The sequence below is a fragment of the Acanthochromis polyacanthus genome, chromosome 7 (genome assembly GCF_021347895.1).
Source record: "Acanthochromis polyacanthus isolate Apoly-LR-REF ecotype Palm Island chromosome 7, KAUST_Apoly_ChrSc, whole genome shotgun sequence".
Classification (NCBI taxonomy): Eukaryota; Metazoa; Chordata; class Actinopteri; family Pomacentridae; genus Acanthochromis; species Acanthochromis polyacanthus.
Genome location: NC_067119.1, coordinates 35,351,693 through 35,377,141, shown reverse-complemented (window position 1 = coordinate 35,377,141; position 25,449 = coordinate 35,351,693). Strand labels below are relative to the sequence as shown.

At 40.3% G+C, this 25,449-nt stretch overlaps 1 protein-coding gene across 1 annotated transcript in view; it reads right to left on the bottom strand.

Moving 5' to 3' along the window:
* LOC127534725 (uncharacterized) overlaps positions 1 to 25,449 on the bottom strand; it is a 53,577-nt gene that overhangs the window by 25,986 nt on the left and 2,142 nt on the right. The window lies entirely within an intron of this gene.

Sequence of the window (25,449 nt, the reverse complement as noted above, 5' to 3'; positions counted from 1 at the left end):
ATTATTACATCAAAAACATTGATATCTTCTAATTTCAGCTTCTTAAATGTGAATATTTCTTTACTGTTTTGTGACAGTAAACTGAAATATTTGTGTTGTGGACAAAATATTTGTCTTTTTGAGGTTACAGGAAGTACTGTCCGTTTTCTGCCATCGTATAGACCTAACCACTGATTGACTGAACAGAAGAATCATTATTTTTTAGTGTTGAAAGAATTTCAAGTAACTTAACTTTTTGTTTTTATTTGCAAATTGTAATTTTTCTTTATTTTGGTTTGCAAATTTTGCCAATCTTCAATAATAAATTTGAGAACTTGTCGATCTGCTGCAGCTCAAACGAGCTTTGATAGTTTCTCTCAGCTCTTTCTCAGGTGAATGTTTCCTGTTCCAAATAATCCATGTCGGATTTGCTCGTCCTGTTTTAAAAACTAAGCATAGAACACGATTTTTCATTACAACAAAGTCCTGCACCTCCATGGAAACAGCACAACCAGGAAGAAATACCTTCTGTGCAATATGACAGTTATAATGCCATAAATCTTGTTTATCTTTGTGGTTGTTTTTTGTGTGTTTGCGGTCATTTTGCATCTCTTTCTGTCTCTTTGTAGTTGTTCTGCATCTCTTTGTGGTTGTCTTTTGTCTGTTTTTTCTCATTTCTTCCAACTAGTGGGCATAGTGCTTCTCTTTGTGGTCTTTCTTTTCATTTTTCATCAGTTTGTTGTCATTGTTTGTCTCTATGGGGATGTTTTGTGTCTTCTGGTAATTTGTTGTCTGTTTGTGGTCATGTTACATCTTTTTTCCGGTTCTTTGAGGTCAGTTTTCGTCTGCGTTTTGCATCTTGCGGTCATTAATTTGTGGTACTTGTTCAAGCAAGTGCACTGCTCAGGAGGAACCTCTGTTTCGAGGACTAACAGGACCTTTTTTGTCTAGATTTGAGCCTCCTTGGTTTAATATATTTCCTGCTTGTCTTAACAGAATTAACGGGAGCAGAGGTCCTATCCTCAATTGTCCTATGCAGCTCCAAAAAGGAGTTTGTAGGGAATTTGAACAACCTTTGGCTCAAGCTCTTCCACAGAGGATCAGTTTGGTCCCTTCAACACTGTCGGAGACGTGAATATTTACCGGTTAAAAAAGTTTTTTTTATACTAAGATGACAAAAGGAACAGAATTAAAAATGGAGGTCAAATTCCTGCACTTCTCAGCATTCAAATGTACAGACAACACAACCATTTAATGCTATTTTAATGGTTTGATTTGGAAGTTTTTGTTGCAGGCAATCAGAAATTAACTTCCATAACTCACAGCAGCTGAAATAAAGAACTTCACCTCATTTGAACTGGAATGAATTCAATCCCGCTTGTAGTGTGACGGCGTAAAAACTTTAAAGATCTGAAGATGCAATGTGCTCTAAACTACCTAAATCTCACGCGGAACTTGGTAAAACCTCCAGAATGAGGAGTTTTCTGGGGACCACGACTGCCAGATGGATAATCTCCGTACCACTGCAGCCCTGAGGAAGCTGTAAACTCCGTGGGCTGAATGGGAATGAAGAAGCATCACCTTAGTTTCATTCTGGAGCCTCCTACGTTCAACTTTACAGTCCAGTCGGGTCCTGATTGATATTACAGGAGCATGGTGGGAGTTGCTCTCCCCAAAAAAGAAAGAAAGAAAGAAAAAGGTTAAAAGGTCATTTTCATGTCGAGACGAAGCCCCTTGTGACAAGTCTCCAGTGGAAATGGATGTGATTCGAGTTGAGTTTGGGTCCCAGCGGACGTTTGTTCCCCCGGATGGAGATAAAGGGGCAGGAGGGCAGAAACAGGGGGGGAAAATGAATTTGACTTGACTCGAGTTTGTTGAGTTCATGCTTGGAGTCGTTCGCCATACAAGAGCAGAGCTGATGTTTGACCGCCAGGCCTCATATCTCAGATCAGAGGAGGGGAAGGAGAAAGTCGTCGAGCCCCGTCAGCCTCAGCTATTGATTTTCTGTTGAGGATGTACGAGCACTGTGGCCAAGACTCCAACAGGAAATATGGAGCCTTTTTTTAAAATGTGGATGAAGGATTTCAACCTTGTGGACTTTAGAATCGGGTGATGTCACTGTGCTATAAAAAGACAGGAGGTGTTTGTAAGAAATGGCTGCATCGCTGCATGTTAAAGGCGTGAACTGCATCGTTTCCCTCCTCTTGTGCTGCCAGCTGGCGAGTAATGTTCGTATTGATCGCCGCCTCAGTGAACTTTCTACCGAGGGTCATTAGGTGTTTATGGAGCAATGAATAACCCAAAACTTTCCCTGGTAAATTATTTCCTCTCTACCTGCTTTGCTTCCACTGAACCCAAAGGTGCAGCACCGTGAACTACATTAACTGGAGTGCTTAGAATAGCTGAAGCTGTGGCAGCTGCTTAAACATTTCTAGGTCGGGATGTGCAGCTTCCAAACACCTGCAGATAAATTATCTCACTGGGGTTTATTGCAATTTATTTTTTGATTCCAACAATTTAAGAAAATGGTGAGGAGTGTCTACACAAACACTCAAAATATACACACGTGGACAAAATTGTTGGTACCCCTCAGTTAAAGAAGGAAAAACCCACAATTCTCACTGAAATCACTTGAAACTCACAAAAGTAACAATAAATAAAAATTTATTGAAAATTAAATAATCAAAATCAGCCATCACTTTTGAATTGTTGATTAACATAATTATTTAAAAAAACAAACTAATGAAATAGGGCTGGACAAAAATGATGGTACCCATAACTTAATATTTTGTTGCACAACCTTTTGAGGCAATCACTGCAATTAAACGATTTCTGTATTTGTCAATGAGCGTTCTGCAGCTGTCAACAGGTATTTTGGCCCACTCCTCATGAGCAAACAGCTCCAGTTGTCTCAGGTTTGATGGGTGTCTTCTCCAAATGGCATGTTTCAGCTCCTTCCACATATGTTCAATGGGATTCAGATCTGGGCTCATAGAAGGCCACTTTAGAATAGTCCAACGCTTTTCTCTCAGCCATTCTTGGGTGTTTTTGGCTGTGTGTTTTGGATGGTTGTCCTGTTGGAAGACCCATGACCTGCGACTGAGACCAAGCTTTCTGACACTAGGCAGCACATTTCTCTCCAGAATGCCTTGATAGTCTTCAGATTTCATCGTACCTTGCACACTTTCAAGACACCCTGTGCCAGATGCAGCAAAGCAGCCCCAAAACATTACTGAGCCTCCTCCATGTTTCACCGTAGGGACAGTGTTCTTTTCTTCGTATGCTTGGTTTTTGAGTCTATGAACATAGAGTTGATGTGCCTTACCAAAAAGCTCCAGTTTGGTCTCATCTGTCCAAAGGACATTCTCCCAGAAGCTTTGTGGCTTGTCAACATGCATTTTTGCAAATTCCAGTCTGGCTTTTTTATGAGTTTTTTTCAGCAGTGGTGTCCTCCTTGGTCGTCTCCCATGAAGTCCACTTTGGCTCAAACAACGACGAATGGTGCGATCTGACACTGATGTACCTTGGCCTTGGAGTTCACCTTTAATTTCTTTGGAGGTTGCTGTGGGCTCTTTGGATACAATTCCAACGATCCGTCTCTTCAATTTGTCATCAATTTTCCTCTTGCGGCCACGTCCAGGGAGGTTGGCTACTGTCCCGTGGGTCTTGAACTTCTGAATAATATGAGCCACTGTTGTCACAGGAACTTCAAGCTGTTTAGAGATGGTCTTATAGCCTTTACCTTTAAGATGTTTGTCTATAACTTTTTTTCGGATGTCCTGGGACAATTCTCTCCTTCGCTTTCTGTTGTCCATGTTCAGTGTGGTACACACCTTTTCACCAAACAGCAGGGTGACTACTTGTCTCCCTTTAAATAGGCAGACTGACTGATTATGAGTTTGGAAACACCTGTGATGTCAATTAAATGACACACCTGAGTTAATCATGTCACTCTGGTCAAATAGTTTTCAATCTTTTATAGAGGTACCATCATTTTTGTCCAGGCCTGTTTCATTAGTTTGTTTTTTTAAATAATTATGTTAATCAACAATTCAAAAGTAATGGCTGTTTTTGATTATTTAATTTTCAATCATTTTTTATTTATTGTTACTTTTGTGAGTTTCAAGTGATTTCAGTGAGAATTGTGGGTTTTTCCTTCTTTAACTGAGGGGTACCAACAATTTTGTCCACGTGTGTATTAAACCTGCAAAACAGCCAAGATAAGGGTAGGACATTTTATGTATCACCCATCAAATCTCATATAATCCATGTGCAAAATACTAACACATGAAGTTGTTGTGTGAATTTGCTTGTCTGAGACCAAATCTAAAAAAATAACTTAGAGAAAAGAATGTTTGAAAATATTTTTTAAATACCAAAAAAGTCTAGAGTTCCGTCTAAAATAGCATTTTTCTGTAGTCCCACTCTTGATGACCAAATTCGATCTCAAATAAAACAATTAAAATGAAATTTACAGTAAATCTTCTTCTTTCTTTTTTTTTTTTTTGCATTGATGTCTTTTACAATTGTGGGAACATTTTTCAGTCGATATAATATTTTAAATAATAATTCATGGAATGTGTTCCACAACAATCCTGTCAGCAAAACCTGTTGATGACATTTTTGTCATTTTGTGTCTCGTTTTTGTCGTTTACATCATCAAACAGTTTTCCTATAGAATGGGTAGAGCAAAGCTATGTCCTCTCTTCTATTTCTCAGATTTTCATCACATTGTCAGCCTTGATTGAACGTCTCTCTCTACCTCATATTATCAGGATCAGACTCATTCTTTGGACTGTTTTCCATCAGTCAGTTTGTCCTCTTGGTCAGCAGTAACAGCTAGCTAAATATCTAGCTGCTACTGCTGAGAAAAAGATCACATTAGCATGGATTAGCAACCCTGTGACTGTGATTAGAGTAGGGTTAGCAAACAACACATAAAACATGGAATAAAAATGCTACCATTATTGTGTAAGGTGAGCTGATCAAGTCTTTGATAGTTTATTACATATTAATGATCGATATGGAGCAAAATATTGCAAAGGAGAAAGTTGATTTTTCAAACATTCTGAAGGCCAAATGTTCTCCAAATCTGGAATGAAAAACTATTGGATTCATTCTTGCTGCAGCAGATCAACAAGTTCTTGACATTATTCAAGATTCGTTTATTGTAATTTCTTGTGTATTTGTGTGAATAAAAATGAAATGATGTCCTCCTAGTCCCCGTATGGTGCAAATAAAAAACTGTTAATTCAATTTGTAAATAAAAAGGCTACTTGAGATTCTTTCACTTCATAAATGCAGTGAATAATTTGTTTGCTTTTCTCTGCTGTTTTCCAGATTTCTTGTCCCAGATATTCCACGTTGTATCCAAGGGCGTAACTTTGGGTCTTCCATTGGGGGGGTTAAACTCTGTGCCTGTTTATTGGTATTTATTGAATTGTTTACTTTTGTAAAAGGAGTCGTGGTAATTTGGTATGCCTGTATTAGAAATACATTGGTGATTTACTTGAAGTTGTTGCAGCTGTGTACTTATGTATTTATGCAGTAATGACTAATTAATTCCTATTGTGTTTAAGTACTAGCTGGCAAGACCGTAGCAGCTTCCACTTAATTGATTTTGGGTTTATGTCAACTATCGATGAAAAGAAAAATGAAGAACTTTAAAGATTAATCAATTGCATCACTGTATTGACACAACTAAAGTACAAACAGAAAATGTCTTATGCACAATTCATGGCAACACTCAATACATCACACAATACAGGGTGGCACACTGGAGTGCAGCTTGCACCTCTATTCTGGTGTGGAGCATGTATAGAGAAAGCTAACACAGTACAAGGGCTAAGGTATGTTACCTGGTCATTTGTGCCTCCTGTGCTGCCTTTCCCTGTGCTCTCTCTCCCTCTCTTTGGTCACCTGATGATCCTCCATCACCTGGACTTCCTCTGTCACCTCCTCCTCCTCTCTTTTGCTCAACTGTTGCACCTCCTCTGGGACCTCCTCTCTCTCTCTCCTAATCTGCGACTGTGCTTCTCCCTCTCTGGTCACCTGCCTCTCTTTCATGGCCTGTTCGGCAATCATATTCTTGAACTTGGTATAAAAAATGCTTAGTTAATGTTAAAATGGTATCAGCCCGGTTAAAAATGAACAGTAAGGTCAAAGAACAATTTGAGGAAATAAATAGATTCAGGTATTTCCCAAATTTTGTCAAGATTCACGAGATGAAGTACTTCTCTTCCCCTCCTCTGTCACTGTCACCGGCTGTGTACTCCACAGCCACCCTGCTGCAGCAGAGCGTCTGTTGTCACCATGGTTACCGCTTCAGACCAACACAGACATTCCTGTTCCTTCAGGATTTAGAAATGTCTGGAAAAAAGTAGCTTCTGTGTATGCTATTGCGTTGTTTGATCAGTAAAATAGCTTCACTACTGAAAAGATATTTGATGTGGAAAACAGCGACATTACGACCTGCCCGGTTCCCCCGAGAAATGTAGTTTAACTACACCGCCATCCATCACTGTGTATTGGAGCAAAGTCAGCAAACAGCCCTTTAAGTTACAATTCAGTGAAAACTGACACTGGTCCTACACAGTACATCCCCGACACTCTCTGGCTGTACCTCACAGGACAAGCTCAAACCAACTCCAGTCACAAATCATCAGCTAACTTAACAAGACAGGTAGGCTATTTTACCTCTTTTTGGTCCAGATATTTCCTTTTTTTTAGTTGTTCGTATCGACCAACAATGAAGAATTGTTGTTTTTCCTTTTCGCGCTCTTTTCATTTCTTCACGGCTCTGCTGTCTCCATCCATGCCAAATATACAGGGTCAGGGAAAGTGAACGTTACGTAGAGGAGGCGCCGCGGGTTGGGTGATACCAAGTATTCGGTGGGGGTGTGGGGGGTTACATTAAGATGATTAAACTTGCTACTGTTTTGTTGGCAAATGATATTAATAATAAAAATCAACAAGATAATTAATGTTTTTATTACACTGGAAAAATGTGATTATATTGTGGGGGTTACATTAGCTGAACGTGATTTTTGCGGGGGTCATGACCCCCGTATCCCCGGTGCAAATTACGCCCTTGGTTGTATCTGTTCCTGTTGTTTTAAAAATGTGACCATAGAGAGCAAAATATACATATAGCTTTTCTTTAGTACCGATCACAAGCCGTGCATGTTTTTCTTACCTTTTTTGGACAAGTTTTCTGTTTGATTATCATCATGTTTTTATTCTGCATATGAGAATTTGTGGAGAGACAGAATATATAAATTATGGCAGTTTTATTTGGAGATCAGCTGTATTAAAATAAAGTATACATGAGCCCAGAGAGCAGGAGAGAAGCTAACAGATGGAAAGTGTTGTTGCTTAGAAATAACACTCTTATTGTCAGATTTACAGGCTGTTTATGTGTCTATTGTACAATGAGACTCCGATATAAAGATTTCAGATTTGAAGTTTCAGTCTGAAAAAGGCTCTTTGGTAGCCTAGCCGTGCTAGACAACCCATGGCAACGAATTTAATTCTCTGCCAGGGTGGGTCTAGTTACCCTCCATAAGGCTCGAGGCTGGATTCTCCTAAAACTAGCCGATGAATCACCATGAAGTGTAGAGTCAGAAGGCGGGCATAACTAAGTGATGACAGAGGCGCGATGATTCTGACAGAAACAACCGGAAACAACTAGCCTAGCCACACTAGATAACCCACGGCAATGAATTTAATTCTCTGCCAGGGTCGACAACAAAAACGACAACAGTCATTGAGCTCCATTAGCGTCGACTCTGAATAATCTTTCTGTTAACATGTCTGTAATATACTTGAGCTTCACCCATTGACTGTATAAAAAAGGCTTCACCGAACTACCGCATCCTCTGATTTCCGGTGCTCTAGGAGCTACGTCAGCCTATTCGTTGCGCTGATTGGTTGTATACCTACCCAATTGCTGCAGAATGATTTGAAAGACAACCTTTTAGCCCACCTCCCTCCCTGCCAAGGGTAACTAGATCCTTGTGTCTTCAGAGCATGGGTCTAGCGCGGCTAGGCTAGCTCTTTGGTGGAGTTATGGGATAAAGCAGGTTCTTTTAGAAAGCTGTTTGGATTAAGGATTGTAGAGGTTTACATGAAAAGAAAAAACACATGATGAGGTTTAAACTTTGTACAAGAAACCAAAGGCAAAGCTCATTATCAATTAATGAATGAGAGAGAGTGGAGCAGTCTTTCCTTTTAAAATGATGTACATTTATTCTCTATATTGTAAAAAGTAATACTAAATGTACCAAGGATGCAGCAATATTTTTTTTTGGTTTAATTTCCACAGCATTGCTGCATTCCAGACTGAAAAGTTTGAAAGGTTCAAACCACCTCATTTCTGTGACGTCTTCAGGGATCTTTTACGATTAATCGAGTCACACTTCGTTGTCGCTGCCATTATTTAAAACTCACTTTAATGAATTAAAAAAACTTATCGTGTCAGTTAAAAATCTTGTCGCTGGTGCATTTTTGCCACCATCAATCCTGAGAACTAATCATGGCTGTCAACAGTTTGGCACAAAGTCCTGCTGCAGTAAAACCCCCAAATCAGCGCCTCATTCACCACTTTATGGAACAAGAATTGATTTTAAATCAAATTATGGCACCAAGACTTAGAATAGAGATGAATCATGATGTTTCCATGGATGCTTTACGACTTTTTTTGGCATTAATTCCTGTTCACTTCTGCTTCAGTGAGTATTACAATGCAGATTTTTTCCTAAAAGGAGTATTTTTACAGTATTTATTTCATCTATGAGTGACTCTCTGGCTGCAGTCTGTCTGTTTTGTGCAGAAGATCAAAATAAAAGCCTCCTCCAGAAAAGAAAAGGCTCTGTACTTCACAGCTTCCGATGGCAAATGATTAATTAGTGGCGACATGATTAATTAGAAGTTACATCAAGTAAACAAAGGAGGCGATGCAGACGGAAAGCTTAAACTCTTCTCCTAAAGAATGCATCATCAGAAATGTGTAATATTCCTGCTCATGCATGTAAAGATGCATGATTACAAGATGCATTTTTGCAAGTTTGCATAAGAAGCATGCAGGTGTTTGTGGAAACGTTGGGTTCCCATGGACGCGTCTAATTACTGCATATTTATGTCTGCATCTGCCAATAAGCATCTGGAGAGACCGCAGGGGCTAATGTGTTCACACGTGTTCATTAATGAGTCGCTGCGTTAGTTTGCAGATCTGAGACCCGGATACCGTGAGATGGACTGATAGCTTTGAAAACCAGCTCATCCTTAAAGCTGCGGTCTGAGAGCGATAAATTACATCTGTCAGGATCACAGGCTGCCCACTGCAAAGAGGAAAAGAAGTAGTTGTTCAGACGGAGTGGAAGCCTGGACATGTGTTGTGGGGTGACGAAAATGAGAAACAAAATGAGAAAAAATTAGACAAATAATATGAAACAAAACAAAAAAGAGACAACATATTAGACCAAAAGCAGCAAAGAAATAGAAAAGCAACTCAAGTGAGACAAAAAAAGAAAACAACTTTTGAAAATGTCCAAAAGTGACCCAAAATTGGCTGCAGAGGAAAATTAGCTTAAAGCTAACTCTGGTACAATGCATCAAATGGAAATATTTATGTTTAATATTGTACATGGTCCCTTTTTAAATAAACTGATAATAATTGTCAAAAATATGACACATAATTCAAAATGGCCGACTTCCTCTTGTGTTTTGGGCATGGGTGTCAATTACATTTTTGTGTGTCTTGAGGAGTTACAAAAGCCTCCCAAATTTCATAGCTGTAGGTGACACGTACCGGCCATAGTCGCTGTTTGAAATTTTCCAGGTGGTGCTATGGAGCCGTTTTGCCACAAACAAGCAATATTTGACACAATAAAGTTTTTCAATTAAAATAAATTTTGGTTGACAGTTAAATCAATGAATAGACATGTACAAGTTTCTAATTTTAAAATGGGACACAGAAACAAACATGATTTTGATGATTTAAAGTCTGGATTTAGTTTGTTTTTTCCACTGTATTGAACAGAACATAAGCATAAAGAGTTCAAGGACCTTCAAAAAGTACAAAATTCATAGATTCGTTCTGTTTTCATAGTTTCTGGAACTATGGAACTAAACAAAAGTTTTTTCATAAACTAAAAGTTTATAATTAAGTTATAGAAAGACAGACATTTTTGTGGTTTAGGTTATTACTCTGTCGAGGCTCCGCCTCCTTGGCAAAGTAATAACTTGAACCATAAATGTGTTTGTTTCATTTGTATTAATGTTTATTTTTTCATCTGTCTCCTACATTCACCGATTACTGCAAACTCAAAGTGCAATTATAGCGATTATGATCAACGTTTTAATACTTTTTGTAAACTAAAGCATTTTCTGTGTCTTCTAAAGTGGTCTTTTATGGGATGGCTACACTGTTAGAAGTTACCAGGACTGCAACAGCTAATGTTAGCTCTGGTGCTAATAGCAACATGTTCTTGCATTTAGGTGATACCGTCGATTTGAAGTGTTGAGATGATAAAAAACTCTTTGTTGCACTATTTGCACACAACCATGCTTTTATCCAAGATGCTAACAGGTAAGAGATTTACTTTGCACGAGTATCTAGACTGAAGATCTGCAGCACGCAGCAAAGATCCACTAAGAAAAACTACGAACCTCCGACAGTTGAGAACAGCAACGACTGAAAACCCAAAGCATCCTCACAAGTTTAGTATTTTGTTGTTTATATATTGTGTACTGTATTTGAAGAGTTCATTTGCAAAAACAGGTAACTCCATTTTATACTTTTTTAGAAAATTCGTTTTTTATTGTTTACTTGAGATAATAATAAGATTAATAACTTATTTTTTCTCTATTTTGTCATGTATTTTTCTACTGAGTCAAATCCACTTAACTTCAGTTTGATTGATATTATCTCAAGTAAACATCCATCCATCCATTCTCTATACACCGCTTCATCCTCAATAGGGTCACGGGGGGTGCTGGAGTCTATCCCAGCTGATCCCAGCGAAGGCAGGGGACACCCTGGACAGGTCACCAGTCTGTCACAGGGCTACATATACAGACAAACAATCACACTCACATTCACACCTACGGACAATTTAGAGTAACCAATTAACCTCAGCATATTTTTAGACTGTGGGAGGAAGCCGGAGTACCCGGAGAAAACCCACGCATGCACAGGGAGAACATGCAAACTCCATGCAGAAAGATCCCAGGCCGTGATTTGAACCGGGGATCTTCTTACTGCAAGGCAAAAGTGCTAACCACTACGGCACTGTATCTCAAGTAAACAACAAAATAAAATTTTTTTTGAAAATTTATCAAAACGGAGTTATCTGTTTTTGCAAATGAACTCTTCATTTGTTCCCCTGTGAAATGGCACAAAGAATCAATGCAAGAGGAAACGGTGGGTTTGGAAACCCTCCTCACCGTAGTGGCCACCAGAATAGCAGGCGTGGTCCCACTGAGAAAGAAAAATCTCTGGGTGTCTACCAGGACCGGATATTTAAGCTGGAGGACAAAATCGACAAGATGGAAAAACAAATGAGTGATCTCCTCACACAAAATGCATAACTGCTCAGTCAAGTCCACAGCGGCAGCAAAAAAAATCGAGACAGGAGGAACTTCTACAGGCCTAAAGCAAACGCCTCCAGGAGAGTAACAAGAAATGGAGGAAACGAGCAAACATCTACAGGAGAGTAACAGAGAAATGGAAGAAAAGAACAAATGCCTCCAAAATGACAACAAAGAAATGGTGGTAGCGAATAAACGGCTCCTAAACGCCTACAAAGAAATCGAGGCAACAAATAAACACCTCAAGGAGAGGAACAAAGAAATAAAGGCAACACACAAATGTCTCCAAGAGGCTAACACAAAACTAGAAAAGACAAATGAAGACCTCCAGGAACAAATAAATGAAACAGAAACAAAGAATCAAGACCCCCAAGAGGCTACCAAAGAAGTAGAGGTAAAATACAAACAGCTTCAGCAGAAGATTGATGACGTGGAGGTCATCAACAATGAACTCCAGGACCAGAAGAAGAAAGCGCATACCAGCAAGAAGGTGTCAGAAGAAAAGTATGGTAATCTGCTGGATAGAAAATAAAACAGTTGAAGGAGAGAGAAAAATCCTGGAGCAGGAAAATAAGAAGCTTCAACAACTTCTGAATCAAAAGACCAAGAAAAGAGGATTATTTGTTTTGTTCCAGAAGAAGACAGAGGGGGAGAAAATGCAAAAGAAAGAAAAGAAAATGAAAAAACTGAAAGAAAAAGCGGAGAAAAAGCAGCAAAAAAGAAGAGAAGAAAGAGCTGCAAAGGATGGAAAAGGAAGAAAAGAAGACAGAGAAAGAAGAAAGGTGGCTGGAGCTGGTTACACTAACCTAGTGTGGCAGCGACAGAAAGCGGAGCTTCCTGATGTTCATGTGATGGACACAGGAGCTTTGCCTCTGCCTTTGTCTGCCTTCCTTCTTCCTTTCTTTCTTCCTTCTACATCTCCCATTTCTCCACTTCGCATGCACCTCCTTAAGCCTCATCCCTGCACTTTGAAAATGGAAGGAAAGAAGAAAGAGAAAGACGAGAAGAAGAGGAAGAACGGCAGCTGGAGCTGGTTACACTAACCAAGTGTGGCAGTTTCAGAAAGTGGAGCCTCCTGATGTTCATGTGATGGAAACAGTAGCTTTGTCTCTGCCTTTCTCTCCCTTCCTTCTATGTCTCCCATTTCTCCACTTCCCATGCACCTCCTTTGGCCTCACCCCTCCAGTCATCTCTGTTTACACAGGGGTGAGTGGAGGGGTGAGGCAATAAGACGCAAAAGGGTAACCCCTTTTACTTCTTATCTTTCACCCCTTTTCTCTCCTCTATTCTCCTTCAAAGGGCAGCACAGATGCTCAGTGTTTACCGCTGCAGCTGCACAGTAACACCGCCATATGTTTCTTATTGTGTGTCCTTTCTGTCCTTTCCACAATACAAAAATTAGAAACATTAGGCTAATAGGATCTCTAATTTGGCCCCAAATTTAAAAGAAAAGAAAAAAGATAAATAATTCAAATCCAAATAAATCAAATCAAATAAACCAAAGTAAATACAAATCTGCATGTCCCTGCTACTCTGAATCTTCTACAACTGCAACACATTCTGACTGCTGGATGTTGCTTTTGTTGTATGTATGTACTTGTGGTTCTCATTTTAACAGGACTAGAAGTTTCTGCAGGTTTTAATAGCTTGATACTTTATTGATCCTTTGCAGGAAATTGTGTTGTTATAACAGCAACAGTCACATTAAAACCTCACATCATATGCTGAACATGAAACATCTGAGCACAGAATCTGTTTGCAGAGGCACTGAAACTCTGAATAAGTGTGAAAGCAATGCAAAAATGTAAAACAAAGAAAGTAATGTTAATGTATAGTGCACAAAAATGTGAAAAAACAATGTAATGTAAAAATATACTGTGTACAAAATATAGTGTGAAAAATGTAAAAATAAAAAAGTTAATGTAAAAATATATAGTATGCAAAATACAATGTGTGTGTGTGTGTGTGTGTGTGTGTGTGTGTGTGTGTGTGTGTGTGTGTGTGTGTATGTGTGTGTGTGTGTGTGTGTGTGTGTGTGTGTATGTGTGTGTGTGTGTGTGTGTGTGTGTGTGTGTGTGTGTGTGTGTGTGTGTGTGTGTGTTGTGTGTGTGTGTGTGTGTGTGTGTGTGTGTGTGTGTGTGTGTGTGTGTGTGTGTGTGTGTATGTGTGTGTGTGTGTGTGTGTGTGTGTGTGTGTGTGTGTGTGTGTGTGTGTGTAGCCGTTCATCTGATCTACTTCACACTTCAAACAGGGTTAAGAGTAGTGTTGACTGTAATGTAGTTTGGTTAGGTAGCATTTCCTGTTTCATGACAAGACATCTAAAAAGGCCGCATTCCGCTGGTTGTCATGGCCACGCCCCCAGACTTTTGTAGAGCATTTTGATAACTTTTGATCACCCATGTACATCCTGGACTAATTGGAGCTCTCTCGGGGTTAACCTGTTTGAGTTTATAGCTTTTAAAAATGTCCAAAAATGACACAAAATTGTCATAAATATGAATCATAATTCAAAATGGTCGACTTCCTGTTGGGTTCTGGGCATTGGTGCAATAGGCTTTTTTGTGCGTCTTGATGAGTTACATATGCGTACCAAATTTCGTAGCTGTAGGTGAAACGTGATCCGGTGGCCGAATTTTCATAATATTTGGCACACATGTGCCATTCCCCTAAAATATAACATTTTTTGCCAGTCCTGATGTGTGTGCCAATTTTCACACATTTTCGAATACGTTTGGGGCATCAAAAATGTGTATCTTCTGTCTGACGTAGAAAGTATAATAATAAACCCAAGGGTTTCAATATCACAAAATTAAGACACAGAATGACAAAAGAACAATGAACAATCTAGTATTTTACTTTTTGATCAGAACAATCTGTCATTGTCTTGGAATTATTTGAAATTTATAGTTTTACAAATTTACAATTTGCAGTTAATGTCTTCTCTAATTTTTACATTTTACAAAGTCACCCCACAGACCAGATTGGACCCTCTGGAGGGCCGGTTTTGACCCACGGGCCGCATATTTGACATACCTGGTTTAAAGTCTCTATCATTTTTTGCAATCAACAGTCAGTAGAAGTTTAAATACATCTCTGTTCATTTCCCCAAATTTAAATAATATAGTTCACTTTATATTTCTGGCTGGCTGTTGAGCTCCTTTTAGGTTCTGGCACGACTTCAGGACTAAAAAGCTGCTGAAACTGAGGCTCAGTGGGGAAAAAACAAACAGAACTGCTGGCATGAACTCAAATGAAAAGATATTAAATGCACAATATTTGATGTTACCGTTCATGAAAGTCGGAAGCTGCTCCTCTGTTCCGTTTTTATTTCCTATTGTTGTCGCTGGGGCCGATTCTTTTCCAGAGCCTTTTGTTCACAGACTTGCTGCTGCACTGATGAATGTAATCCATCACTCTGAGTGAGGAGGCTTCCCAGGAGAGTCGTAATTCTTCCTCACATGTCGATAACTTTATAAAGTCTGCAGCTGCTGTAAAAGCACCAACAGTTGGCCATTATTTGCCTTTAAAAGATGAAAGGAGATTGACAGAGAGACTACAGCACAGTGGTGCGTTAGCATTTCCATGACGACCTATATGTAAACTACTGTTCAGAAGTTTGGGGTCAGTCAGATTCTGTCTGTTTTTACAGTTTCTTGTCTCTGGTAAATGGTGTAATTTTGGCGATTTTTGTAAACACAACCTGCCGCAAGGTTTTGGGTTTCAGAGGGTTGCAGGCTAAACCTCCTCTGTGACAACAATGTCCTCACCGTTAATAATTCCTGCCAAAGCACCTGAAACATTTTTACTGACTTTTTCTTCCTCTGGTGTGTTTAGATGCCTTTCTGTTTCCTCGTCCTTCCCATCCTGGAACCTGCTCAGACGTGGCGTTATTATTTTGAAATTACGGGGCGTCCAAGAGGAAAAAAGTAATTTCTTAACTTTCTTTTTTTTTCCTAAGGTGCCCTTTTCCTGAGTGAAGTGTTATTTAACTGTGATTTAGTCTGAGGGGGCTCATTGGTATGAAAAGTCGCCTCAACCTTAACGGCTGCTTGTATGGCGGCAATGGGCTAGATTTACAGTCCAAAGTGGAATACAGTGAACATTAAGCTGGATATATAGCAGAGCTTTATACCTTTTCATTAGATCCAGTGGCACGGCCAAAATAGACTTTATGAATCCAGGCAGCCGTGGCATTCAAACGCACACACATTCTGGTAGAGGAGCCGCCGAGCCGATATCACGTCTTTGAACAGGCCACAGGAAATGTCTGATTTTGTTGACTCGTTGCCATGTTGGTTTTAAAACCCATTTTTGTGCAGTAAAAGCTTGATTGCATCATTGTGGCTTTGAGAGTCTGGCAGCAGCTTAACTCTTTGGTCCTTAACGGCTCATTGTGGCAGTAAGGATCCGTCCGTCTGACGTAAGGATGTCCGCTTGTGCTTTAAAAATGAGCGACTCTGAGTGAAACGTTTGCCGTCTCGGCTTTATTTGTGAGCTATTGTTGCCATGTTAACAGGAGTCCCTCACAGCTGCAGCAGGGCATCATGTCATGTGACAAATGATGCTAACCGGACTGGTCACACCGACAGAACCATCAGGGAAGGTGCAGCAGCTCCAGTGTGGCATTTTTGGGGGAGAATCTGACGAAATGCTGAGTTTGCATCAAAGCTCAGAAATGGGACACTAGAGTGTCCTGTTCAGTTGGTTTGATGCGTGCTGTCTGCTTCTGTTGTGTGGTTGCACTTCAGATTTGCAGCTGAGTTGCTAAAGAACAACTGAGACAGAATCAAAATCTATGATCTGAACAACACGATCAGCTGTGCATGTAGTTACCTGTATTCAAAATGTGAAGCTTAAAGGAACAATTCTCAAATCTACGCATAAGATTAGATGCTACAGAACTCATGCCAGAAATCATTTAATGAAGGACAAATTAAATAAAGGGACACAAAGAGTCAAAAACAGACCACTAACAGACAAGTAACAAAACACAGAGATACAGACAACAACAAGGAGACATTAAAGAAAAAGAAGGAGACACAAAACAGCTACAAATTGACATACATAGTGATGAAGAGTCACAAAACTGCAAAGAAAGACACAAAACTGCAAAGAAAATAAAACAACCACAAAAATTTACAAAACACTACAAAGAGACACAAAACAACCTCAAAGAAACACGAAACAAACATAAATACATGCAAAACAACCTCAAATAGATGCAACATGACCACAAAGAGACACAAACCAACCACAAAGAGAGAGAGACACACACAAAACAACTGCAAAGAAAGATAAAACAACCACAAAAATACACACACCAGCCACAAATAGAAGCAAAACAACTACAAAGAGACACAAATCAACCATAAAGAGGCACAAAACAAGCACAGACACAAAACAACCATAAATACATGCAAAACAACCACAAATACATGCAAAATGACACAAAAGGACACAAAACAATTTCAAATAGATACAACATGACCACAAAGAGACACAAAACAACCATAAATACATGCAAAACAACCACAAATACATGGAAAATGACACAAAAGGACACAAAACAATTTCAAATAGATACAACGTGACCACAAAGAGACACAAAACAACCATAAATACATGCAAAATGACACAAAAGTACACAAAACAATTTCAAATAGATACAACATGACCACAAAGAGACACAAAACAACCTCAAATAGATGCAAAATTACCACAAAGAGACACAAAATAGCCAAAAATAGACAAAAAACAACCACAAAGAGAAAAAGACACAAAACAACTGCAAAGAAAGATAAATCAACCACAAAAATACACAAAACAGCCACAAAGAGACACAAATCACCCAAAAATAGATGCAAAACAACCATCCTTTATTTATTTAATAATGCAGTCTTGTACAGCTCCTCCTAAAAGCTGATCATTTATCATATTAAGATTGTCCACCCTTATTTTTAAGGCTGAATTATTAACCGGGAAGAGTGAATCTTCTGCTTTACCACCCGTCAGCTGGTTTCAGTTTGATGATGTAACCTTGTGGTCCATTTTCCAGAGGTTCCTTTTGATAAAATCCATCTTTATTAAGATTTTTTCAAGATTACTTGATGCTTTTGTTCAAATACATGCACTTTCTCAGCAATGTTAGCTGTAGTTTGTGTGGGTTTGATGTCAGGATTCATACATTTTCGACTGAGGGAGGTGCAGACTAATCCATACTAGGCTACACCCTCTTTTTTAACACGTTTATTTTGTATATTTGCATGCATTTCACTTCCTTTTTGTGCCTCTGTGTTGCTGCTGGATATGGTTGCACAGAGATTTTAGCTTCAGCTGCAGATTAACTCTCATTGAAAAACACAGGAAAGTGTCGGCCAACGAGCCCGGAGGGGAAACTGATCCTGTATGTGTTGTGAAAACAGCAGCGTCTGCAGGAGAAGGGGGGGGGGGGAAGCTTTATTGTCTCTGTCATTTCACAAGACGGTGAAATTAGACCACAGTCGTTTTAATTGAGGAAGCTTCTGGTAATGGCTTTTACAGAAGGAGCTGTTCAGCAGAAAAGAGCAAAAACATTTAGTCTCTTTGTGCAGCATCACCTCCTGTACAGCAGGTAAATGAATGTCTGAGGGTTTTCATTGGAATGATGTTAAACCCTCTTCCTTGAGTTACCAGAGTGAAAAAATAACCAAAAACTTAACAGCATATAACCAATTAGTATTTCAAGAACCAAGTTGAAAATCTGATGAACCCAACCTGCAGTTCAGCTAAAAAGTCTATGAATGTTCACATGTGACTGTTGGTTGCAGCTGAGTCCCTCTTGGCTTTATAGTTCCCTGACGGAGCATAAAATTTTCATTTTTTTTGCAGAATCCAACTAGAGAAAATTGTTTTTGTTTTTGGTGAAATTTTAAACAAGACATGTAGAATGAAACGATTTTAATAAAGCATCACGATTTTTTGCTTAGATTTGGTTTATTTCCCAACAACACATAAGCAACGAATATTTCAAGTAGGAAGTTGAAAATCTGATGATTCTGTCTGTTTTTCAAGTTTGTGATTCTGATAAATGGTGTAATTTTAGTGAGTTTTGCAAACACAGCCTGCAGTTCAGCCAAAAAAGTCCATGAATTTTCACGTGACTGTTGGTTACAGCTGAGCCACTAGTAGCTTCATATTTTCCTAAAAGAAGACACAATTTTTAGTTTTTTGCAGAATCTAACTAGAGAAAATTTTTAATTTTTGCTGAATTTTTAAACAAGACACATAGAATTAAGTGGTTTTATTTAAATATCACCATTTTATGCTTAGATTTGGTTTATTTCCATAACTTAACAGCATATAACCAACGATTGGTTGTCCAAGGACTAAGTTTAAAATCTGCTGATTCTGTCTCTTTTTACAATTTCTATTTCTGATAAATGCTGTGATTTTGGCAATTTTTGTGAACACAACTTACAGTTCAGCCAAAAAGTCTATGAATTTTTCACAAGACTGCTGGTTGCAGCAGAATCACTTGGCTTTATGGTTCTCTTAACGGACACATAATTATATTACAATATATTGCATATGCATACAAGGATATTGTTACAAATATCCTTCTATCCATCTCTGTATTCTGTGCTGCAAAGATTTCAATCAAGTGACAGATGATCTTGCATAAATTGTTCTAAAAATGTAATCAGTGTCCTGTAAATAAAGTTTTAAAAAACAACTTATTGTATCTAAGAGTTTTTACTTGTAAGTGGAGAGTTTTTTCAGTTACAGCCAGAAAACTGCCCACTTTATTAGTAGAAACAAACAACTAAATATTTCCTCTTTGCAAACTAAAATTTTCTTGCATTATAATGCAAGTGAGAATAGAGCAGCAGGAATGAGAGAAAGTTAAGAAAATGTGAACAGATGATGTTAAACCCTCTTGCATGAGTTACCAGAGTGACAAAATAGCCAATAAAACAACTGTGCAATGGAGAAGAAATGCAGAGTGGGCGCATGTAGGTAACAGACATGATGCCACATTGAGCCTTCAGCTTCTATAAGTGTGAATATCAGAGTGGCATCCTGCTGCAGAGGCCACCTGCCCACCGAAAACACCCCGAGGCCCCGAGAGGATGAGCTACTACAAGTTTTAGACAAAAGTGACGATGGCACTAGTCGTGTTACTCCGGGATTTTCAACCCTTCTTCCCCGAGAAAAGTTTCACTGAATGAAACAGCTGAAGGAAGCAGCAGCGATGCGATTTGCTTTCACTCTGCACTTTATGTGTCTGTGCAGATCAGGAATAAATCAGCAGTTTTTGCTTCCATGAATAAGATGGAATGTGTATAACGCTGCCCTCCCCCTTTATTTTATCCCTTTTAGCTGACAAATCAGATGCTTGGGTGTTTGTTTAATAAGGAACAAGCTCCAGTTCATTCATCTTTATCAGAAAATGACAGAAACATCACGGAATATTCAGATAAAATGCTTGAGTCGTTAATTTGTACAGTTTTTTTATGAAATCACACATTGATATGTAGAATAAAGAGGAAAAAGTTTGATTAATCGCTTAGAAAAAAACTTCTAAGATTTAATTCAGTGAAGGACAGGAGTTTATTCTCCTTCAGCTTTTTCTCCTTAACAAGGATGCTCGCTGTCATTGATGTGAAGCAGCAAACTTCAACAGAACATTTAATCGTCAGCCGCATGCTTTTATTCCATCAATAGCATAGAGGCTACTTTTCATAGAAACATTTTGTCCTTCATTCCGAAGCCTCCTGAATAAAAGGAGAACTTTGCTCAGCTTTGTCCTCGGTCTTTGTCACATCTGAGTCATTATTCGAGCTAAAACTACAATTACTACAGAGATTATATAACATAGAATGGCTCTAATAATCATCCGGCATTGTGAAAGCCCAAAGAGACTTTAGAAACACACCTACCGGGAGCTGAACTTTACTCACCTCTGTATGAGTCACCCATCAAAGTTACTTTACCGTCACAAAGAGAACTTTTTGTTGGATTTAAAGCTGTGTGGTGCTGGTACAGCAATACGTTGCTCTTAAATAATGACTTTCAGATGAAGATCATGCACGTATTAACTCATTATAGAGTTGTACTGTTTCAGCATCGACACTGTGATGTGTCACCTTCTAGTGTAATACAAAGCAAATTAACTTTCTTCTGCTGCTCAAAGATAAGAATTATTTGTTTTTACAACACCCCCACACCATCACACCTCCTCCTCCATGCTTCACGGTGGGAACCGTACATGTAGAGAACATCCATCACCTTTTCTGGTTGCACAAAGACACAACAGGTGGAACCAAAGATCTCAAATTTGGACCAAAGCACAGATCTCCACTGGTCTAATGTCCATTTCTTGTGTTTCTTAGCCCAAACAAATCTCTTCTGCTTGTTGTTTTTCCTCAGTAGTGGTTTCTTAGCAGCTGTTTGACCATAAAGTCCTGATTGGTTCAGTCTCCTCTGAACAGTTGATGTAGAGATGTGTCTGCTACCAGAACTCTGTGTGGCATTTATCTGGACTCTGATCTGAGCTGCTGTTAACTTTCCATTTCTGAGGCTGGAGACTCTGATGAACTTCTCAGCAGCAAAGGAGACTCTTGGTCTTCCTTTACTGGGCGGTCCTCATGGAGACAGTTTGGTCGTAGCGCTTGATGGTTTCTGTGACTGCACTTTAGGAAACATTCAAAGTTTTTGCAACTTTCCAGACTGACTGACTTTCAGTTCTTAAAGTAATGATGGACTGTCGTTTCTCTCCACTTAGCTGATTGGTTCTTGCCATAATATGGATTCTAACAGCTGTCAAATAGGCACAACCCAACTGATGGTCCCAACCCCATTAAGAGGGCAAGAATTTCCACAAATGAACCTTGACAAGGAACACCTGTGAAGTGAAAACCATCTCAGGTGACCATCTCATGAAGCTCATAGAGGGCATGCTGAGAGTATGTAAAGCAGTAATCAAAGCAAAGGGTGGCTACTTTGAAGAATCTAAAATACAGAACATGTTTTGTCTTATTTCACCACATAACTCCAGTTGTGTCCTTTCCTAGTTTTGATGATTTCAGTGAGAATCTTCAATCTAAATAGTGTTCGCCAGTCTAGCCTTTTTTAACCCTTGCCTCAGGTTAAAGTTGGTCCAGCTCTCCGTTTAAAGGGTTAGATTCTATCTGCCTATTAGTATTTCACCTAACAGGTTTCAGCAGAATAATTTAAGCTGGAATCGAGAGATACTCGCCCAGGTTCTAACTGCCTTGCATCCGAATGTCTCACCCCTCTTATCTGATAGATGCTATTCCACCAAGCAGCCTTTCTAGTAGTAGAATTGATCTATCATTCACATTCGTTATCGGTCAGCTTCTCTCTTAAGGACTTGCCTGCACTTGGTGCTATTCCTGGGTTCGTTTTAGAGGTTTGGAAAGAACTAACCTCAGGGGTAATGTTTAAACAATCTCACTTTGGACTAAGTAACCTTTAAGAACCGTTGGATTGAATGCACACAATCAACTTAACTTTTTACCACTATGCAGATTTTCAGTGGTTTATAATAATTTCATTAGGCTTCTCTTTAAATGCAATAGAGCGTTTTATTAAGCAAATTTTAGCAAGAGCACAGCATCAATTCATGATCAAAACAATTAATTATTTCTGATTAAAAATGAGACTAAAGTAAATAAATTGAGCGTACCTGACAATCTTCTCTAATTATTAAATTTAGGAGAGAGAGCGGACAGCATGGCCACTACCGTATCACTCGGTCTTGTCTTGCGTCTGGGAAAAGCACTCAGTTGTCCGGAGGACTCGGTACGATGTCTTCTTTGTGGACAAAAGGGTCTTATCCCTCGGCAGGGGGGAGCGGAGGAGTCCTGTAAGCCAATCGTGGTCTGGCAGTTACCTCTGGAATTGGCTGGTACGTTAGTGCTTACGCCCCAGCTGTCTTCTCTGTGGTATGGTGGTGATGGAAAACCCTCGTCTGTTCAGGCTGTAGTGGGTCACTGGGTCTCCCAGCCCCGGGGAGGGGAACAGCCCGGTGCTGTTGCCTCCTTTGCCTCTTCGGGTGTAGTCGGTTCTTCCCTCTATTGGTTTCTTCTGGATAACTGCAGAACCTCTTAGGACTCTCCGTTTGGCAGAGTGTGGTCTTCGCTTGTTGAACAAAGTCAGAAAAAGACTTTGCTTCCAACGATGTCCTCAGCGATCTCTGGAGCCTAAGTCCCGCGTCGTCTTCCCATCTCTTGGGCAAAAGAGGAAGGTGAAGATTCTTCAGAACTCCGGCTAAGTTCCCTTTGCAGCTTCTTCTTAGCAGCTCCGGCGAATGACTCCCCTATAATGTCTCTGCTCTCCTATTCTTATACTTTCTCGAGACACACAAAACTGGCTAGGTACGCCCTCTGACACCGTCTAACTTATGCAATCAACTTTGTCATCACATACAACAGTAATACAGAAGTCATGTTGTTACAGCAAATACACAGTGTCCACATTCTGTTTAACACACACACATTTCAGCCCACCCTTTTGGGTTTTTCCCAAACTTCCCTTTTTTTCTGAGGAGGCTGCAATGTCATTGTGGCTGCCGAGTCATGGTGACTGTTGTTTACTGCACTTCTGCTTTCTTAAGGCCTGGACACACAAGCTTATGAGGCCTGTACGCACACACAGAGCCTAAACAAGGATTACTTCACACAGAATCATTTCTTGAATCATTCCTCTCAATCTGAACACAATAAATCATCTGAATCATTACTTTAATAAAATCAACACTTCAAAAAATATATATGTATTTTAGCAAGCATAATCATATGGTTAACTTATAATGTTTCTTCTTAAGATCTTTATTTATCTGCTTCAAAACCTCTGTTACCTTAGGGCCATAATGAGCCTGAGTCCTCTCTGAGACCTCAACATCTGCATCTTACTTGACACCCCCTTCTTGAGGTCACAGATAGCGACTCCAAGCAATCAGGGAAAGAGGTCAACGTCGTCCTCTGGTGCAGTGAGATCCAGCAGGTCTCCAAGCGGCATGTCGGTGTCAGTGGTGGTAACAACTTCTTCAACGATGTAGAGCTCTCCAGGTGACTGCTCCCAGCTGTCGATCACTCGCAACTCTGATAAGTCAGGAAATGCAGGTCGTTGGACGCCCTGTACCACAGCCACTGCAGGCGTCTCTGGTCGTCGGACACCCTGCACAGCAGCCAATTTGGGCATCGTGAGTTGCTCGATGGCGCGCTCGATTTCTACCAGCGCGTCTGGGACCGTCATCGTAGGCTGCACGTCTTGGCATCCCAATATATCAGGTGTAGATTGTACCTCCGATATCTCAGGCGGGTCGTCCGTTAGAGGTGTCGGAGGCTGCGAAGGTATGGGTGACAGCACCGGAGGTAGTTGACATTCTGCTTCCATCACTGGGAGTGGCATCTCCAGTATTTCACTGAGTTCCTGGCTGTAGTTCCACTGGACCTCCGTTTCTTGTGGTGGAGGCTCAGTCTGCGTGCCTTGGGACCGTCCAGCCGTCTTCTTTGGCGGAGTAGGGGGCCTCTCAACTACTGGCATCGCTGCTTCGATCGGAGTAATAGGTAACTCGGGTAATTTCCATGGTTTCCCTATGGCGACACATCTTCCATCTGCCACATGGGTCGTGGAGACGCCTTCTCCAGTTGGAAGTTTCCAGAATCTAACATAGACTGGGAGGTAATACCCAGTCTGACTTTCTTGACACCATTCTTCAGGCTTAGCGTGATATGCGACCATCGAGCTGCCCATCGGCATGGCCGTGGTTTGTATGCTGATGTGGTGTCCCAGGACAACATTAGGGAGGTAAGCTTCAGGTTTCTTACAATAAATGCCTTGTGCTGTGGTAACAGGGAAGGCTTCCTTGTAACAGATCTCACACCAAAAGGTAGGTGAGACATCCCAGAGGCATTTCTTTTCTTCAATTGTACCCCCACATTTAACGCAGGCTGCACTCATCTGGAATTTAAGCAGACATAGAAACTCTTGATTTCATTCAATATGTGTATAAATATTCATAGCGTAGCAAGCTAGCGAGCAAGACAGGGCATGGTGTTGCTTCTTATTCAGCCCTGTCATCTCTTTGGGCGCGCCTTTGTGCCATTCTGCTTCTCCAAGGGGATTGCAGGACCACTGGTGGTGTGCGTCCTGGACTTTTTGCTTCTCCTTCTTTCCGAGGAAAGAGGGCTCCGTACAACATGAACCAAACTACTCCAACTACCCCTCTATCTATCAGCAGCCAATACATAACTGCCATAATGCCCCAGCCTACGCCCCAAAGAGTAATGGCGCCGAGCTTGAGCAGCCAACGCCCTCTTCCTCTTTCTTGCAGCGCCATTGCTAGTGTGACTAGATATGCTAACAGCAGCACCACTAGCAACCCTTCGTAGGTGACGCTGATCCATCTCAGGGGGCTGTAGAACAGGGCGGCGAAATCCAGTATCGCCCAGGAGATCACACCTGCTCCCTTAAGCAGGCCAACTCGGGTGGTGTCAATCCTGGCTCGTCCCTGGATGTAGGTCATGAACAGGGACAGGGTATTCAGGCCACACCGTCGGTAGACGTTGACTAGGGCTTCTTTAGTGAGCCCCAGGATCAGGGTAGCGATTCTCAGTGGCTGGTCCAGGGCCCATGCCCCGGTGCAGCAATGGATGATCCAAGTGACTTCAATAGCCCAAAACTCCATGCATTGTCTGAAGCTGGCTTTGTCGCAAAGCAAAGTGCAGTCACTTACATTGAATCGAGTGCTGTTGTTAGCCATGGTTCTTCTTTTCTGTTGTAGGGTGTGGTCACTTCTCAATCTGCCTTTGGTTTAGCTGTGGCTGGTTCAAGCTCAGCAAGTAAAATGGCTGAGGCGCGTCCGTGTTCCTCATC